The sequence below is a fragment of the Humulus lupulus genome, chromosome 6 (assembly GCF_963169125.1).
Source record: "Humulus lupulus chromosome 6, drHumLupu1.1, whole genome shotgun sequence".
Taxonomy (NCBI): Eukaryota; Viridiplantae; Streptophyta; class Magnoliopsida; order Rosales; family Cannabaceae; genus Humulus; species Humulus lupulus.
The window spans coordinates 201,885,521-201,902,979 of NC_084798.1; positions in this window are offsets into that span (position 1 = coordinate 201,885,521).

Consider the following 17,459-nt stretch of genomic DNA (forward strand, 5'->3'; position numbering starts at 1 on the left):
TCCAATTTTGCAGCCATTTCCCCCACTATTTTGTACGCGATTTTACACATTTTGGGTCCTATTTTCCACTATAAATAGAGTACCAAATGGAGTAAAATCTCACGAGATAGTAGAATTAAGTGTGGAGAGTATAGTGAGAGAGAAAAGCATTTTTGTTCTTATTTTTCTTTCATTTCTTTTACATTTCTTTGAGTGAAAACAATGCCTATTTTAGGCTAAATTCTCTTGTGGAAAGGCTAGAGTGAAGTTCATGTTTCACATTCTATTTTTAATATATTGATTCTTTATTTTGGTCTTCATTTCTATATATTTTTTACAATTAAATTTATTTTCTTCTAATTTTTATTCTAAATTTATTAGTGTCTTTTACATAAGTCTAGTCATGCTCTTCTTATGTAATTTAGGATATTTGTTATATTATATGCTTTTTACTGCATCCTGCCATTGGTATTTTGTCGCTCTAAGGTATATAATATGATAGGTTTTAAAATTAGAAGTTAGTATAATTTAATTAAAGAACATATTTTAAGGTGAGCTTTATTATATATATCTTCCAACTATAATCAATGGTGTAGAATTATAGTTGAGTAGAATGAATCAATTTTATTAAAATATATATATGTTTGCATGAATGAAACTTATGCCTTCCATATTTTCTTTTTGATTCTAATTCCTTGATTTTATTCATTTAATGTTTATATTCTTTTTCAAAGTTACATTATTTCTAAGATTATTATTTCTGATTTACTAATCTTTCTTTTTACTTGTATTTTACCTCTTTGTGGATACGACATAACCCGATTCCTACTGCGACTGCTTAGGAGTTATTGGGCGATATCACCTATCAATAAATATGTCATATTTATCTTCAATAGGTACATCCTTATCAAATAAAACTTCATTCCATGCTATCCTTAAGCTTGGTTCTGCTAACGGTAGTTTGATTGAGTGCATGAGAACTATGAACTTCTCATGTGATTTTAAAAGGGTTGTATGACTTTCAATAATATTTTCTATTTCCTTGTGAATTCAGTTGATTCTAAGAAACACTCTCTCGAACTTATTATCATACTCAGGGTCTGGTATTATTCTTATAGCTTTAACCTTTCTTACCACACTTGTGTCCATGAAAATAACACAAGAAAGACATTACAAACATATTTTGAAAACAATGTGTATACTTACTTGGTAATGAGTTGGTCCTTTGTAGCTGTCGTGTGTATTTTGTGTGAACGTTTAGGACCAATATAGCCATTGCTCTAATACCACTTGTAATGCCATAATCTCTCATAAATTATCGAGAACACAACGTTGGATAATAATCATAAATAATGCTCTTTTATTGAATGAAAACTTAAAAATAAGTATATGGATCCATGGTTTTACAAAAAATAAAATAACTGTCTTTAACATATTAAAATTAGCAACATTTAAATAAAACTTTAAAAGAAAACATTCTTTAATAAAAATATATAGGCCCACTTGATCTTCCTCGACTATATGGTTCCCACGAGTACATCACGAAGCTCCTAGGTCCCACTCGCCACTGACCTTTCTATCTTTAATTGCCTGTATTAATAACATCATAAGCGGTGAGCTTCTAAGCCCAGTAAGGAAAATACAAACAAGAGTTAGTCATATAATCATTTAATCAACATATCATAGATTTCACAAGAGTCATAACAAAACTTATATATACTAATCATACAACATCATAAAACCCTAGGTTATATCATAGCCTAAGTCATAATCATAAATCATAATCTAAGTCATAATCATAAATCACAAGTCATATGTAGAGTCCCAGAATTTTACTTAGCTAGTTAGATAGTAGTATTAGTAGCAATATCTAGTATTAGTTTGTAGTATGTTAGATTCCATGAATTTTGGTTCAAGTCGGGACTTAGTTGGAAACTCCTAGCAATAGTTATGGATTTTATAAGTTTAACCTATAGTTTAAGAATATTAATTATAACATAAGGTTTGATTAATATTGTTGGTTATTAATATGATAATTATTATAACCTAAGGTTTAGATAGAGTCAATATGAATATATAACTTGTCATGAGCATGGTTATTCCTAAGGTTTAGATATAGCCAATAGGATTATGACACTTGTCATATGCATGATTATTAATGAATTATTGCCTTAATGATAAAATAAGGGAAATATAAGACTTAGTCTTCACCAGAATCTGTTAGGAGCATGACATTTGTCACAATTTTATTTATTTGTGGATTTGGTTGTTATTTAGATAATTAAATAGATTTTCCGTAACTTTAGGATACTGTAACTTCCAACCTATTTTTTACCCAGTTATGTTATGAATTTCGAAAAATAATATTTCTAGAAAGTTGTAGATAATTTAATTATCTTTCTAACGGTATAAAGATAGTCTAAATCAGAGTACTAAAATTCTAGTTATGTTGATTTTACTATAGGTGAGTTTAGAGTTACGAGATTTAGGGAGTTAGAAGTTAGGATTCTATTTGTTTTTATTATTAATTTGAAAATCAAGCTTTGACTCCTTAAACCTCCTCTCTGAACAATTTGACCAAGTCCTAAGCCTTTGACTAAAGAATATTCAAATATTTTCAATTAAATTCATTATTTTTATTCAAAGCCAAAAAGAAGATATTTATTCCTAGAACTCTATAAATAGGACTTAGAACCCAACCCTTCTCCTCACTCTTCAGCTGTGATCATACTCCAAGGTGTTAGTGAGAACATAAGAGTGATACACTTGGGTGGGAAAGGAAAAAAAGGCTTATCATTCTTAAGTTTTACCAAACACTTGGGAAGTAAGGATTAGAGTATTTCGGTACCCTTATTCTTAAGTTCAATCCTGTTTGATTCCTTAGTTTCTTTAGTTTTCATTCAGGTTCTAACTTTTGTTATGGTTTTGTGTTTATGTTTTTAAGTTGTTTGAACTTAAGGTGTCTTTTCAGTAAGTTTTCTCTTGGTGGTTTAATTCTAGTCTTTTCATTCTTTATTCTTTAGAAATACTCACCATTTGTATTGTTGGTTTTAGGAGTGTTCCAAATCCCGTCTTTGTTCTCAAATATCCCAGTGTTGGTAAGGAAAATAGGATAGATCTTATATGTTTGTATGATATGTTATGCTTATGTTATGTTATCTTATGTTGTGTTATGATATGTTAACATTATGTATAGTATGATATTAGACCTTGGGCATATGACTTGTCTAGCTAGCAAGCCCCAATAATTTATGGGCATATGACTTGCTTGGCTAGTAAGCCCCACAAATCTAATGGGCATATGACTTGCTTAGTTAACAAGCCCCAAGTAGTATAATGGCCATTGTAGTAGTATATGACATATGTTTATGATATGTTTTTTTTTTTCATATGTTATGATATGATTTTATGTGTATGTTTATGGTGTTAGTAGTTTTTCCTTGCTGGGCATTAGGCTCAGTCCTTTATTTTTAGTGTGATGCAGGAAAATGAATATGGAAGGCGGAATGATTCTTGGTAGCTTGGCTTGTGTGTTGAGGATGGATGGAATGTGTGGACTGTGTGTCGATCGAGGATGAAGTTATTTATTTTTAGTCTTTTAAATCATGTTTTTCCGCATTTAGTTTTGTAAACAATTTTCTTTAGTTTAAAATTATGCTTTATGTTTTAAACAATGGGTACCCATGCCATATCTTCTATTATTATGTATTTGATACAATATTTTGAGATTTAATAAAGTTATATTATTTCTTATGTATCTTTCCCAAAATAGTAGCTATGTATAGTAGATCTAATGGTCCAAGGTCTTAGAAATAGTTGGGTCATTACATCATAGGCCATAAGTCATAATCATAACTATAGGTCATAGATCATATTAACAAGTGAGATATAATAAAAGGATAAGTGCTTATACAGGGGTGGCAATTAAGCCCCGGACATAAGTTCATCATACACCGGACAACAACTAAACTACCTAATTTTCCTTACCAAAAATTGGAATATTGGAGATAAGAGTGGGATTGGAAACTCCTAAAACCAATCATAAAGAAACCATAAGTCTTCTAGAGAAAAGAAGATGAATAGAAGATCTAAACCATTGGAATAAAGACTTACCAAAAACCTTAAGTTTCAAAGAAATTGAACACTTGAGAATAAAGAATACCTTGGAATTTGATGAAAATGAAAAGAATAAGAGTTATGATTTGAAGAAAATGAAACGAATAAGAGGAACTATAATGAACTAAACCTGAGAATAAAGAATACCTTGGATAGATTAGAACTCCGATCTACACCTCAATACCAAAAACTCACTCTATCTTACTTCCCAAGTGTTTATAAAAGCTTAGATTTGAAAGCTTTTAACCTTAAAACCCTAGTGTTTCTCTCTAGAATGAACTTAGCAGCTTGGAGGCTCTGAACTGTGCTTGAAAGATGTTGAAAAATGGCTGAGTGAAGGGTCCTATTTATAGAGTTCAAGAAGTGAAACTAACTCCTTTTAAAAGGAATAAATAGATGATTAAAAATACAATTTTTGCTCAATAGATGCCAAGAACTCGGTCAAAAACATTCAGGAACAAGTCAAAACTGTTGAGGGTTGTTTCTAGTTTCAGATTCCATGAAAATTCAAAAATGGTCACTGGAGCCGATATATTGCCTCCTATAGGCGATATATCGCCTACACCATAATCTCGAGGGTCCGTGGTTTTGTTCGTGCGAAGTCGACATGTTTTCCGTATCAATCATAGGCGATATATCGGCCCTTATAGCTGTAATATATTGGCATACACTGATATTTCAAACACGTTTTTGCACACTTTTAACACACTTAAATTTGTTTAAACCACTTTGATTGAGTAAAACATGATCCTAAAAATTGAGAGAAGGTTATAGACTTCCTAGACTTATCCTTAATTAATTTATTCATCTAAAATCCTTTAATCCTTAATAAACATCCATGTGACAAATGTCTCATTCTTAATTATTCTATCTAAACATTAGGTTATAATAAATAATATTCTTAGGACTATCTTCATTAATCAAATCTTATGATAAAATTAATATTTCCAAACTATAGGCTAAACTTATAAAATCCTTAACTAGCTCTACGAGTTTCCAACTAAATCGCGACTTGAACCAATAACCACGAAAACTAAAATACTAAGTTACTACTCTCTAGCTAAGTAAAATTTCGAGACGCTACGCTAGTCTAGGTGATTCTAAGGATACTTTGGAAGGCTGAAGAAAATTGAAGAATAGTTCAGTTTCTTGGTGATACCCTGCGACAAAATGGATACAAGGGTTAGAGAAATTGAAGAAATGACTCAATCATTCCGCTGCATAGTACTGTAAGTGTTCTTATCATTATCTCTGTATGAATTCAATTTTAGAAACGATGTTCTGGGTTGTTGTAGAGTCCAAAGAACTTTACTTAGCTAAGTTAGATAGTAGTATAATAGTAATAATAGTATTATCTTTATGACTGTGGATTTTTGGTTCAGACCGGGATTTATTTGGACACTCATAGTAGTACTTGTAGATTTTCTAAGTTTAACCTATAGTTTAGGAATATTAATTTTAACCTAAGGTTTGATTAATATGACTGATATTGAGGATAATATTTATTATACTCTAAGGTTTAGATAAGAACCAATAAGATAATAGCACATGTCATGTATAGGTTTATTAATGATTAAGTATTTTGAGGAATAAATTTATTAAGGTTAAAATTTGAATATCCTAGGGTCAGTCAGCAGCTTTGAAAATGTTAGAGGGCTTAGTCAAGGCTGTTTACTCAATTCAAATTAAGCTAAAAATGTGTAATTTCGTGTTTAAATTATTCAGTGTATGCCGATATATCGCAGCTATAGGGGGCGATATATCGCAGCACGAAAAAAAAAAAACTTCGCACGATTGCCTTGGCATACTGGCCCAGGCGATATATCGCCTAAAGGGGGCAATATATTGCCTCCTTCAGGGCATTTTTAAACATTTTGAAAATGTTCTCCATTCAAATCTTCAACCTCTTGATAAGTCCAGCATCTTTTTGAACGAGTCTTCAGCCTCCGCTGAACGATAATTCAAATGTTTTTCACTTAAAAAGCCATTATTTTTATTCAAGTTAAATGAAGATCTTTTCATTCCTAAACTCTATAAATAGGACCTAGTGCCCCAGCCATTTATTCATTCTTTAAGCTAAGTTCAGAGGCTGCAAGTTGTTAGGTTATTGTGAGAGTGTAAACACTTGGGTTGATGATCATAAGCTTGATCACTATAAGCTTACCAAAAACTTAGGGAAGTAAGGTTTATTCACATTTTAGTTCAAGGTTTAGATTGGCCATATAAGTCTTCAAGGTATTTCCAAACTCTAGTTCAATTGGTATTATTTTCTTTAAAGTTCTCATAGTCTTCTACTCAACATTCTAACCTTATTCTTTATTCTTGGTTAGGAAATCTAAGTTCTTGAGCATAAGATTCTTAGTAAGTGTATTTTGATGGTATAGTTCCTTCATCACTTTCATCCCTTTTCTTCAATATACTCACCCTGTTATAAATGGTTTTTAGGAGTGTTCCAAAGCCCCAACTCTGTCCTCATATCCCGGTAATTTTGGTAAGGAAAATAGGATAGGACTTATGTGCTATATGATTTTATATGTTATCTTATGAATATGTGTTATGTAAAATGCTATGTTAAGTATGCTTGTAGACTTGGGCATATGACCCGTACAACTAACAAGCCCCAAATAGATTATGGGCATATGACTTGCTTAGCTAGCAAGCCCCACTAATCTAATGGGCATATGCCTTGTTTAGTTTATGGGATCCCAAGTAATAATGACCATTATAGTATGTATGTGACATAAGTGTTATGATATATTTTATGTTACCTTATGAACTTTATGTATATGGTTATGTGTTAGATTTTCCTTACTAGGCATTAGGCTCACTCCTTTTTGTTTATATGTGCAGGAAAATAGCTTAGTGGCGGGAAAGGTTCTTGGAAGCTTGGGGAATGTGTATTGAGGCAGAATGGATTCAAAGAGTCGAGAGTTTTGATTCAAGGATGAAGTCTTTACTTATGGTTTTTATGTGTATTTTTCCGCACTTATTTATGTAATCCTTTTTTAAATTACAATTATGTTATGTTTGATTTTAAAACAATGGGATCCCATATCCTAATTTGAGTTTTATGTAAGTTTAACAATTTGTTTTTACAAGTTTTTAATAAAGTTATGATCTTTTCACCTGTAAGTTCTATTAAGAATTAGGGTCTATGTGTAGTTTTCATTAATGGTCAAAAGTCTAGAGTAGTTGGGTCATTACAGTTGTCTCATATTAATTTGTTTAATATAAGATTTACATGAAAATAAACAAGCACCTGTATAAGTTTGTCCAATAACTGGTCTCAGAGCCTTTAGTAATCTTTATTTTCATACATGAACATGGTAAAATTGAATTATTTGATGTGTTGACTAATTGGATGGGTTTCATGTTTTTTATGAAGCATATTGATTCTTATGTGATTATTAGCAAATATTTGAGTTATTTTGTTGTGTTTTCTTTGCAAATAATTTTTATACAAATGCTTTATTTGATATAAAACATGGTAAAAATTATTTAGACAGCGTTTTTTTATTGAAAAATTACACAAAATTTTATTGAATTTTTTTTTCGAGCTTTAGCCGCGGCCACAATTTCGCTGGCCGCGACTTGTGATAATTTTTTTCTTAAATTTTGGGTTCTTGCCGCGGCCACTTTTTCACTGGTTGTGACACCTTTTTACTGGCTGCGACATGAGAATAATTATTTTCTTAATTTTTCAGGTTCTGGCCGCGGCCTGCGATAAATTTTTTCTTAAAATTTGAATTTTGAATGTATTTTTTTAATGAGTTAATACAAAAATATCAGATCTTTTCTATTATTTAAAAAATATCTTTTTTGAAATATGATATATATTTTTTTTTGATCAAGAAGAATGATGACTTCATTAATCAACAGAACAAAACCAAACTACAAACTCCAAACTCCTAAAAAGGAGACTCCACCGAACTGGACAAACTACTTACAAAATTAATCTCATCAAAAAATTTCTTTCAATTCTACTCAGGTTCCTATGAATAACAGTATGTAATCTATACTTCACTACAGATTTAATATCATTAACAATATGATATTTTTGTTGTTTGATCTTTTAAAAAATAGATATTTTCTACAAAGATTCAAATTCAAATTTAAAAATAGGTTAACTAATTAATTTTAAATATTTTAATATATTAAAATATTAGAATTAAGTTATCAGATATTAAATATATTTTTGAAATTTTTTGTTTAAAAATAATAATATCTATTATTCTATGGATTTTAATATTTAAATAATTTGAAATTTAAAAATTTGTTGACTAGATATTTTTATAGATATTTGAATTTTTTTAACTGTTTAAGATATTTTTCAAAAACAACAGATGATATTTGTTTTAAAAATTTATAACTGGTTAAATTGTTAAAAAATCACGTTTTTCAAACCAATTAATAAAATATTTTTAATAAATGAAATTTAAATTAACTTTGGTTAATTTTTGATAAATATTATTTAAATTAAATTAATATTTTTTTCAAAATGACCTAAGCTAAGTTGATTGTTGATAAATGACATTTAAATTAACTTTGGTTAATTGTTGATAAATTTCATTTAAATTGACTTATTTATTTTTGCAAAATTTTAATTAATTCGAATTTTTGGATAAATTCTAGAAAATTAATTGTGGTATTTTTTTTGTATAAGTTCATAGACTTGCTCATATAGTAACATGATTAGGTCCATCCAATTATAACATGTATGTTTGAACTATATGTAATATTTTTGTAATTGGGCTTAGATGCATATAATGACCCATATGTTTGCTTAATATATGAATTTTGCTAAAATAAAACATTTATAAAATGATAGGTTTTATTTGGGCCCATTAGAAAATGTAAAGTTTAAATTATTCTCTTGTGGGTGGTTCCACTTGTGAAGGCTCGTTTGCTTTTTATGACTATAGAGAGCCTAGTTAATTGATAACAATTAATAAAACGAAGATTTAAATTCCTGTATTTTGGACCTTGTATGGAAGTATGCAGGCCATAGTAGTGGAAACGACATACTGGACCCAACCCTCCTTCATACAAGCCCAATTGTTAAGGCCCATTTGCCTGAGTTGGACTTAATTGTATAAGTTCATTATAATAGTTAAATCTAAATATTGATTAGCAACAAATTAATTATAATTTAATTGAATTTTTTTTTAATGTGACACTTTAGAATTAATAGAAGATTATTGGACTTTGGTTTTAAATTTTTAATTTTACAATTTTTTTTTGGAGAACCATAGTCATTAAATTTTTGCAAATTAATAATAAAAATACTAATTTTATAATGAGATTATTTTCAAAATTAATATTCGATCTCCACCGTTAGTTTAACAATGTCAATAACTTAATGGGGCTTCGAGACGCTTTGATTCGTCCCCCTACGGAAGATGTTCATTAGTTATTTTGACAAGGTTAGATTTCGAAAGATAGACAATTGTAAATCCTAAAATTGGCAAATTTTATAGGAATATCTTTTTATTTAAAAGATAATTTTAAAATCCTATTATTGTGATTTTTGAAATTAATGTCTTGAATTAATTTATAAGGTTTATTTAGCTTGATTTTATCAAAATATGTTTATAAATGGAATTTGTATTTTTGTTATATAAAGAAAATATTTCGTGCTTACTCAAAATCTTTTTTGGAATATTTGTCTTTTATTTTTCGTGCTGCTCAAGGTAATAAACTTCCGGAAACTAAATCTTTGAAGTAATTAATTGTTATTTCTATCTTGAGAAATTTGATCTGACACATGTATTAGCTGTCCCCACCAAATTCATATCTGTCAGATCAGAGTCACCTAAAAATGGAAAATCTTCATTAATCAATAATATCTTCAAATATTATTGCTTTTATTAGGAGATTCTTTCTCAGCCTTTCTGAGCACAAAATGGAGTCTATAAATAGGCTTCTAAGGCCTTGAGAAAAAGTGAACCATTTGGTGCATAGTTTGTGAGTGAATTGTAATATTTGTGAGAGTTCTTTGTTTGTATTCAAGATCATTGTATTCACGATCTTGTAGTAAAAAGAGTTTAGTTTTGTGGTGAGTTTATACCACTTTCATGAGTGAATACATGTTGTAATTTGAACACAATTCTTATAGTCTTCAGGAGAATATTTTTACAAGCCTTGCATCGGGAGGATGCAAGCACTCGCTGGCCATTGAAGGGAGTTCAAGTGGTTGAGCGTTTCAATCAGAATTAGATTAGTGAAGAGAAGTACAAAAAAAGTTGCGGCAAGTCTCAATAGGGAGTCTTGTATTGTTTAAGTCAATATTTTGTACTTGTGATTCTTTATTAATTGGTTTTATTCTCTGGGTGTGGCCCCAATGAGTAGGTTATCTGAAAGGGTTTCTGAACCTTGTAAAAATTCGTTGTATTCTATATTGTTTTTCCACTATCTTTTTATTGTGTTCAGTTTTCGTCGTGACTAGTTCGTATTTTGTCCCGACAGATCTGAAATTTGTTTCAACTTATAATTTCCATTCCACAGCTTAATTAATTTACTTGATTTAATTAATTTGGTAATTACTAAAAATAAAATTTCAATAATTATAGGTCCAATTCTACCAGACTCACCCCTACAGCGACTACTAGGACTAAATCTATAGATTATCGAAATCATGGGTCTAGCTCATAAAATAAGAGATTTTCTTTTTTGTTTTTATTTTGATCGAATAGTAGGTTGTAAATAATGGTGTCCATTATTAAATGAGTTTACAACTTCTGTTTAACTAATGATATTTTTTGACTCTCGCCAACCGGGACAACGACATCATAGAATAGTTAAAACCTAAAGAAATAGAGATATTAATGTTTTTTGTATTTTTTTTTCCATATCTTACATATTTTTGGTATATGTTGTGCTATTCTTGAAATTTGTGTAAATAGAAGTTTTATTGAGCAAATGTGATTGATTTCTATTTTATTGATAATATGTAGTTTTAAGTATGGCTGTGTCTACTCCCATCCTTTCTCAACTTTCGATGGAGAAAAGTTCCTTAAGTGGAAGTAGAACATCGACATTGTGTTGATTGGTGCCAACTCCAAGTTCATCATGATCGAGGAATCCCCGAAAGTTCCAGCTGAAGGAGCTACCAAATCTGTGAGGGATAAGTATGAACATTGGCAGGCAGCTAACAACAAGGCGCGGTACTACATGTTGACTAGTATGGTCAACACTCTCAAGGCAAAGATGGAGAATGTCGAGACGACCTATGATAACATGGATCAGCTGCAAGATATGTTTGGCGCCAAGTCAGCGCAGGCTCGTTTTGACGCCACCAAGAAAAAAGCCAATGCTTGGATGGAACCATCTCCACACGTTCGTGATGACTTCAATTATGGTATGACGCAGCTCATGAATGAGCTTCAGTCTTTCGAGTCTATCATGGGTGGATAAAATAAGGGAGGAGAAAATTGGACTACTGCTGCTGCTGATCCAGCTAAGGCTGAAGCTAACAAAGCTTCGTATTTGAAAGATGGAAACAAGAGGAAAGATGGAAAAAACAACAACCCCAAGCCTACAAAGGCTGCAAAAACGAGTGCACTACCTAGTGCACAAATGCCTAAGGGGAAGAAAAAGAAAAACAAGAAAGGTAAAGATAAGTGTTTTTACTGTAAAGAGAAGGAGAATTGGAAAGAGGATTGCCCTAAGTTTCTAGTAGCGAAAAAACAAAGCTAATGATTATAGTTCATATATCTTAGAAACATGTGTTTTAGAGAATGATAAATTCGTTTGGATTATTGATTCTGGATCTACTAACCATGTTTGTAACTCTTTACAACTTCTTGAATTGTAGGAGGAAGTGGATGAAGGCGACTTAAAGCTAGAGTTGAAAATGGAGCGTTCGTTGTGGTCCAAGCTAGAGTAAAAGCAGTCCTGAAGTTTGGAAATAAAATTTTAATTTTGAATGATGTATTTTTTATTCTGGATTTTAGTAGAAATTTAATTTCAGTTTCCATGTTGCAATTAGAACAATTAGTTATGACTTTCACAAGTTCTAATATATCTATTTCTTTCAATGGATCACAATTGTGTATTGCATGTTTGGAAAACAGGCTTTATATTCTGCGACCTATCGAACACCTCGCTCTTAACAATGATTTGCTCAAAGTAGCTAATCCTAGGACCAATAAATGTCAAAAGACCGATAACGATAACATGACGTATTTATGGCATTTGAGACTAGGTCACATTCGCTATGATAGGATTCAAATACTTACAAAGGACAGGCCTTTGAGGGAACTCACCTTAGGTGAATTACCTGTCTATGAATCTTGTCTAGAAGGTAAACTGACCAAGCGTCCATTCTCTGCAAAGGGTGATAGGGCCAAGGATCCACTTGGACTTGTTCATTAAAATGTTTGTGGACCTTTGAATGTACAAGCCAGGGGTGGTTTTGAGTATTTTGTCACTTTCATTGACGACTACTCTAGATACTCATGTCTTTACCTAATGCATAGGAAATCAAAAACATTTTCAAAGTTTCAGATACTCCTAGCTATGGCTTAGAACAAATTAGGTAAAATGTTAAAGATCTTGTAATTTGATAAGGGTGGAGAATATTTGAATATGCAGTTCAAAGATCATTTAACTGAACTTGAGATTTTATCACAACTTACTACCTCGGGTACTCCACAACAAAATGATGTAGCGGAGCGCGGGAACAGAACTTTATTGGAAATGGTTAGATGCAAGCTTAATTAATCAACTAAACCAATTTCATTATGGGGACATGCAATTGAAACTGCGAACGACATTCTCAATGTCATGTCATCCAAATCAATCCCCAAAACGCCTTTAGAACACTGGAATGGTCGTGAACCTAGTTTACGCCATTATAGAATCTGGGGGTGTCCTGCCCACATCCTGAGGAAAAAGGAGGGAAAGCTAGAACAACGAACTAAAGTTTGCATGTTTGTTGGCTATCCTAAAGGTATTCAGGGTGGAATTTTCTATAGTCATTCATAAAAGAAATTGTTCATTTCTACGAATGCAACTTTTTTGCAAAATGACTATGTTTAAAACTTCAAATAGCGCAACAAAGTAGTTTTGGAGGAGATGGGTAAAGAAATGAATCCAACCAATGTTCCATCATCATCAACGTGAGTTGATTATGAAATTCCCACTATTTATGTCCAACTGACGCAAGTCGATTTAAATGAAGAAAGTACCACTGTTCCTGAGCAAACAGTCATGGAGCCTCGTCGTAGTGGGAGGATTTCTAGGAACCCAATTCACTATGGTTTATATGGTGAAACCAATATGGTTGTTGGTGACACTAGTGATGATGATGCCTGGTTGCATTGCTTACTTGTGAATGACACTGACTCATTAGTCAGAATCGGCAGTGGTGTCGGTATTAACTGTGAAGCTGTGACTTATTAGTCAAGTTCGGCAATAGTACTGAGCACTGGTTGTATGGTGTTGGCTTAAGAGTCAAGAACAATATTAGCGTGTTTAACGCAAGCCGAAAAGATTTGATCTAATCGACATAAGCATTGAATGATTCATCATGAACATTAATGCTTGACCGACATCAAGTTTGATGAAAATTAAAAGCGTTTGTCTAGTCTAATGGCTAGTTACTTAGAGCCAGGGCCAGGAGGCCCAGGTGACTGCATCGTCACATGGCTACGGGCTTCAAGCCTCGGTATGATTATCAGAATCTCAAGTGTTAATCACTCATTTGGTTTAAGTTAGTGACTTACTCATCAGTCACTCATCTAATTTAAGTTAGTGACTCACTCATCAGTCACTCATCTGATTAGGGCTACAAGCCCCAACATGTTTATCAGAACCTCAAGGTGTTAAGCACTCATCTAATTTGGGCTACAAGCCCCAGCATGGTTATCAGAACCTCAAAGTGTCAATCACTCATTTGATTAGGATAGACTTGATAGTCATCCATACAGGAGGGCAGAATCCACCATCATTATCTGAACTTATTTGCATGCATGAATAGGGCTATTAGTGCTAGGCATGCACATTATAATTTAGAAACATGTTATTACTGTTCATGAGCATATTGAGTTTTCTTGCTGAGCTTCGGCTCACGGGTGCTATGTGGTGCAGGTAAAGGAAAAAGAAAGCTGGACCATCCTTGAGTTGGAGAGCTTAGGTGATGATATGTACATATGCAGCTGCTCGACTGCCATAGCCGAGGGTTTAAAGAGGAACTAGGGTTAAACCCTATTTTGCCGCTTAGGTCGGCTGGTTGTAAATATTTTGTTGTAATAAACCTTTAAATTATATTTTTTTTGGGATCCCAATGTATACAATAAACTTGTTAGTGAAACGTTGTATCTTAACCAAATTTTTTTAACCCTAAAAAGCTAATCATACTTAGTTACACAATTATGCCCAAATGACTCAATTAGTGAGTTTAGCACTGTTTAAAATGCACACCGTAACGACCCCTGGGTAGTAGGGCATTACAATGTCGACCGTCAAGAAGTACTCTTTGTGGTACTAACCCACATTGCTTCGGAATGTAGGGTCAGTTAGAAACACTCTGGTCATGTCCCTGTGGAAAAAAATAAAAGAATCCAATATCATTATGCCATGGATTGGACTTGAGCTCGAAGAGATAGTGGACATCGTGAGGAGATGGAGGACTCCACTTGCGGAGGAGATACAAAATATATAAAGCTGAAAGCATTAAATACTTGCTGGGAGTGATTTGCAAGGGAGTGATTTGCAAGGGAGCAATGCTAAAGTATTCTGCTACCTCTCTGAAATAGTCATGCAATGAAAATGTTGCACTAGATATAATGTGAAAGTGCGACAAGGCACTAAAAGCTCCACCAAGTAGGTTGGCGAAAGTCGGCTATGGGCGTAACCATATTGATTCCCTGAATCCCATACTTCTATGGGTAACTTTCCAGAGAACTGCTCAATAGGGTGCTTGCTGGGACCGTGTGCCATGTAAGATTCTTTCTCTTCCTTGTCTTCAACTTTTCTCGAAGCCTAACGGTATTAGTCTCCTCCACGACTGGCTCAGCCACCATCTGTTGGTTGTCTCCTTGAGGCTGTTGATTGTTCCTAGCATTGGCAGCCTGTCTTGTCATTTGTGGGTCTGTAGCTGTCCTTTGCCTAGTCGTTTACTTTACTCTCGCTATATCTGGAGGAAAGAAAGCAAAAATTACAACCTCTTCAACTATTGAAATACTGCTCGATTCCCTTATTCCTTGGTGCAATTCGTTAACTTTGCGGCAATACTCTTGGTCAGGGATAAATTAAAAATGATATAGATGGGATTGCTTCCCATGTTGAAATAAAGGTTCAGGAGTATCATGGCTGAGATCAATATCTGGTCGATTTTAATCCACATCATCAACCAGCATTTAGAGTATATCAGGGTTTATTGAATAATCATTTCCCTAGTGATCGCATGCATACATCTGATAAAAATGAAAGGGGAAGTGAGTTATTCAACCAGCATATGTGTGCCTTAAAGTGTGATGCTCGAATAAACATAATGGTATATTCGACCAAGTTTCAAGATGGACTAAAAATGCAGTTGAAAAGTTTTTTCAAAAACATTTTCACTTAACATTTGGGGAGAAATTTTCCACTATTTTTTCCAGGGTTCGAAAATCATAATTTTATTCGATTCTACGGATTTTCCTATCATCAAGTGCTAAATCAAATATACTCGAAGCCTCTAATTCATTTTCCTAATTCTGAAACACCAATTTTTCCAAGAAAATTGACAATTTTTCAAGAAAAACTCTAAGCTTCCTACGGATTTCTCAAGAACACCTAGAACACGAAAGTGAAAAATTCAAAATTCCCATAGATTTTGCAGAAAATTACGGCAAAAAAAACTATGAAAATGTGGTCGAAAACTTACTTGAATGATGATTGTGAAAATGAATTACTGAGAAAAAGATTGCAGATTCAGAGATTGAGGAACAAGAACTTTGAGTTTGAGAGAGTTTTTTATGGAAATAAAAAATTTGGAAAGCTTGAAGAAGATGAAGGAAGTGGGATAGGCAACGCTTGCCCGCATGCAAGTAATTGACGTCATCATGGATTTTGAGATAATGTGATGTCAACTGCATAGGAAGTCGAACCATCATAATTTTTAATTAAAAGAAAGCCATCATTACCCTATATGTTGTGACTAAAACATGTTTTTGGAACCCAAAATCATCACTTGCTTGATCAAAATGTATCAGTATTACTTGCAAAAAGTGGTACTTAGTTTTTTAATGTGTCAGAATTTGAAAAGGTACTAGCCTGTTCGAAGCATGCAAGTTTATCTAGTGATGGTCGCACTGAGATAAACTTTGGGTGGGGGGGGGGGGGGGGGGGGGGATTGTTTAACTCAAAATTGGACATGAAGATGTGGCACATGAGAAGGACACGTGGTAGTAAAAAGTATTAAGTTTGCGAGTATTGGTTGAGTTGCATGAGCTAGTCGAATGTACTCAATCAACATTAAGGAAACTATCTACCTTGAAAAAAATCAAAGCTTATTACACAAAGGTTGCTGGTTGAACATAATTGTTTGGTCGATGGCACACTAACTTCACAAAGCTGCTCGAAGGAAGACCTGGTCGAAGGATGCTTCAATCAACAAGAATGACCAAGATTTTAGGGGATTTTTGATTAATTGGTATTTGAATGTATTTTTCATATTCTTTTATTATGTAATTAGCTGTATCAAACCCTCACTATAAGTGTAGGGCCTATTTCATGCTTGTAAGGCCCATGTCCCACTAAGGGACTCTATAAATAGAGGTCATTCACAGTCATTAGTTGATGATGCATACTTTACATACAAAATCTCTGTTGAATTATATTTTCTCTCAGGCTTAGGAAACTCAGTTGAATCTTGTTATTCTTATCTCGAGTCTGAGATCTTTCTTGATTAATAAAAGTGCAAGTGGACGTAGGTCATTCCCAACTCTTGGGGTCGAACGATTAAATATTCTTTGGTGCCGTTTACTTAAATTCAACTATTTTAATATTTCATTGTCGTTCAATTTGACTCAGTGTCGTTGACCAAAACTCTGGTCAACATCATTTATTTCTCTTTTCTTTCTCTTCTCCTAAACTTAAAAACAAAATTTTAGCCACCGCTGGTCGTTTGGGCTCAAGGGTGGTAACATCGTGACCTACTATTCAACATGGTCATTTTGATATGTGAGAAGCGTAGGTTTTTTCCCCGTCGCTGCAGAAGATGACCGAAATTAAAAGTAACCTTTTAGTTTCTTTTTTTTTTTTAATATATTTGGTTAACCAAATTTTTTCTGCTTTGTTTATAAAAAAACAAAAAAAAACGTAAACGTATCTTCAATAATTCAATAATTCTAATAAGTAATTTATGTATTGTTATACTA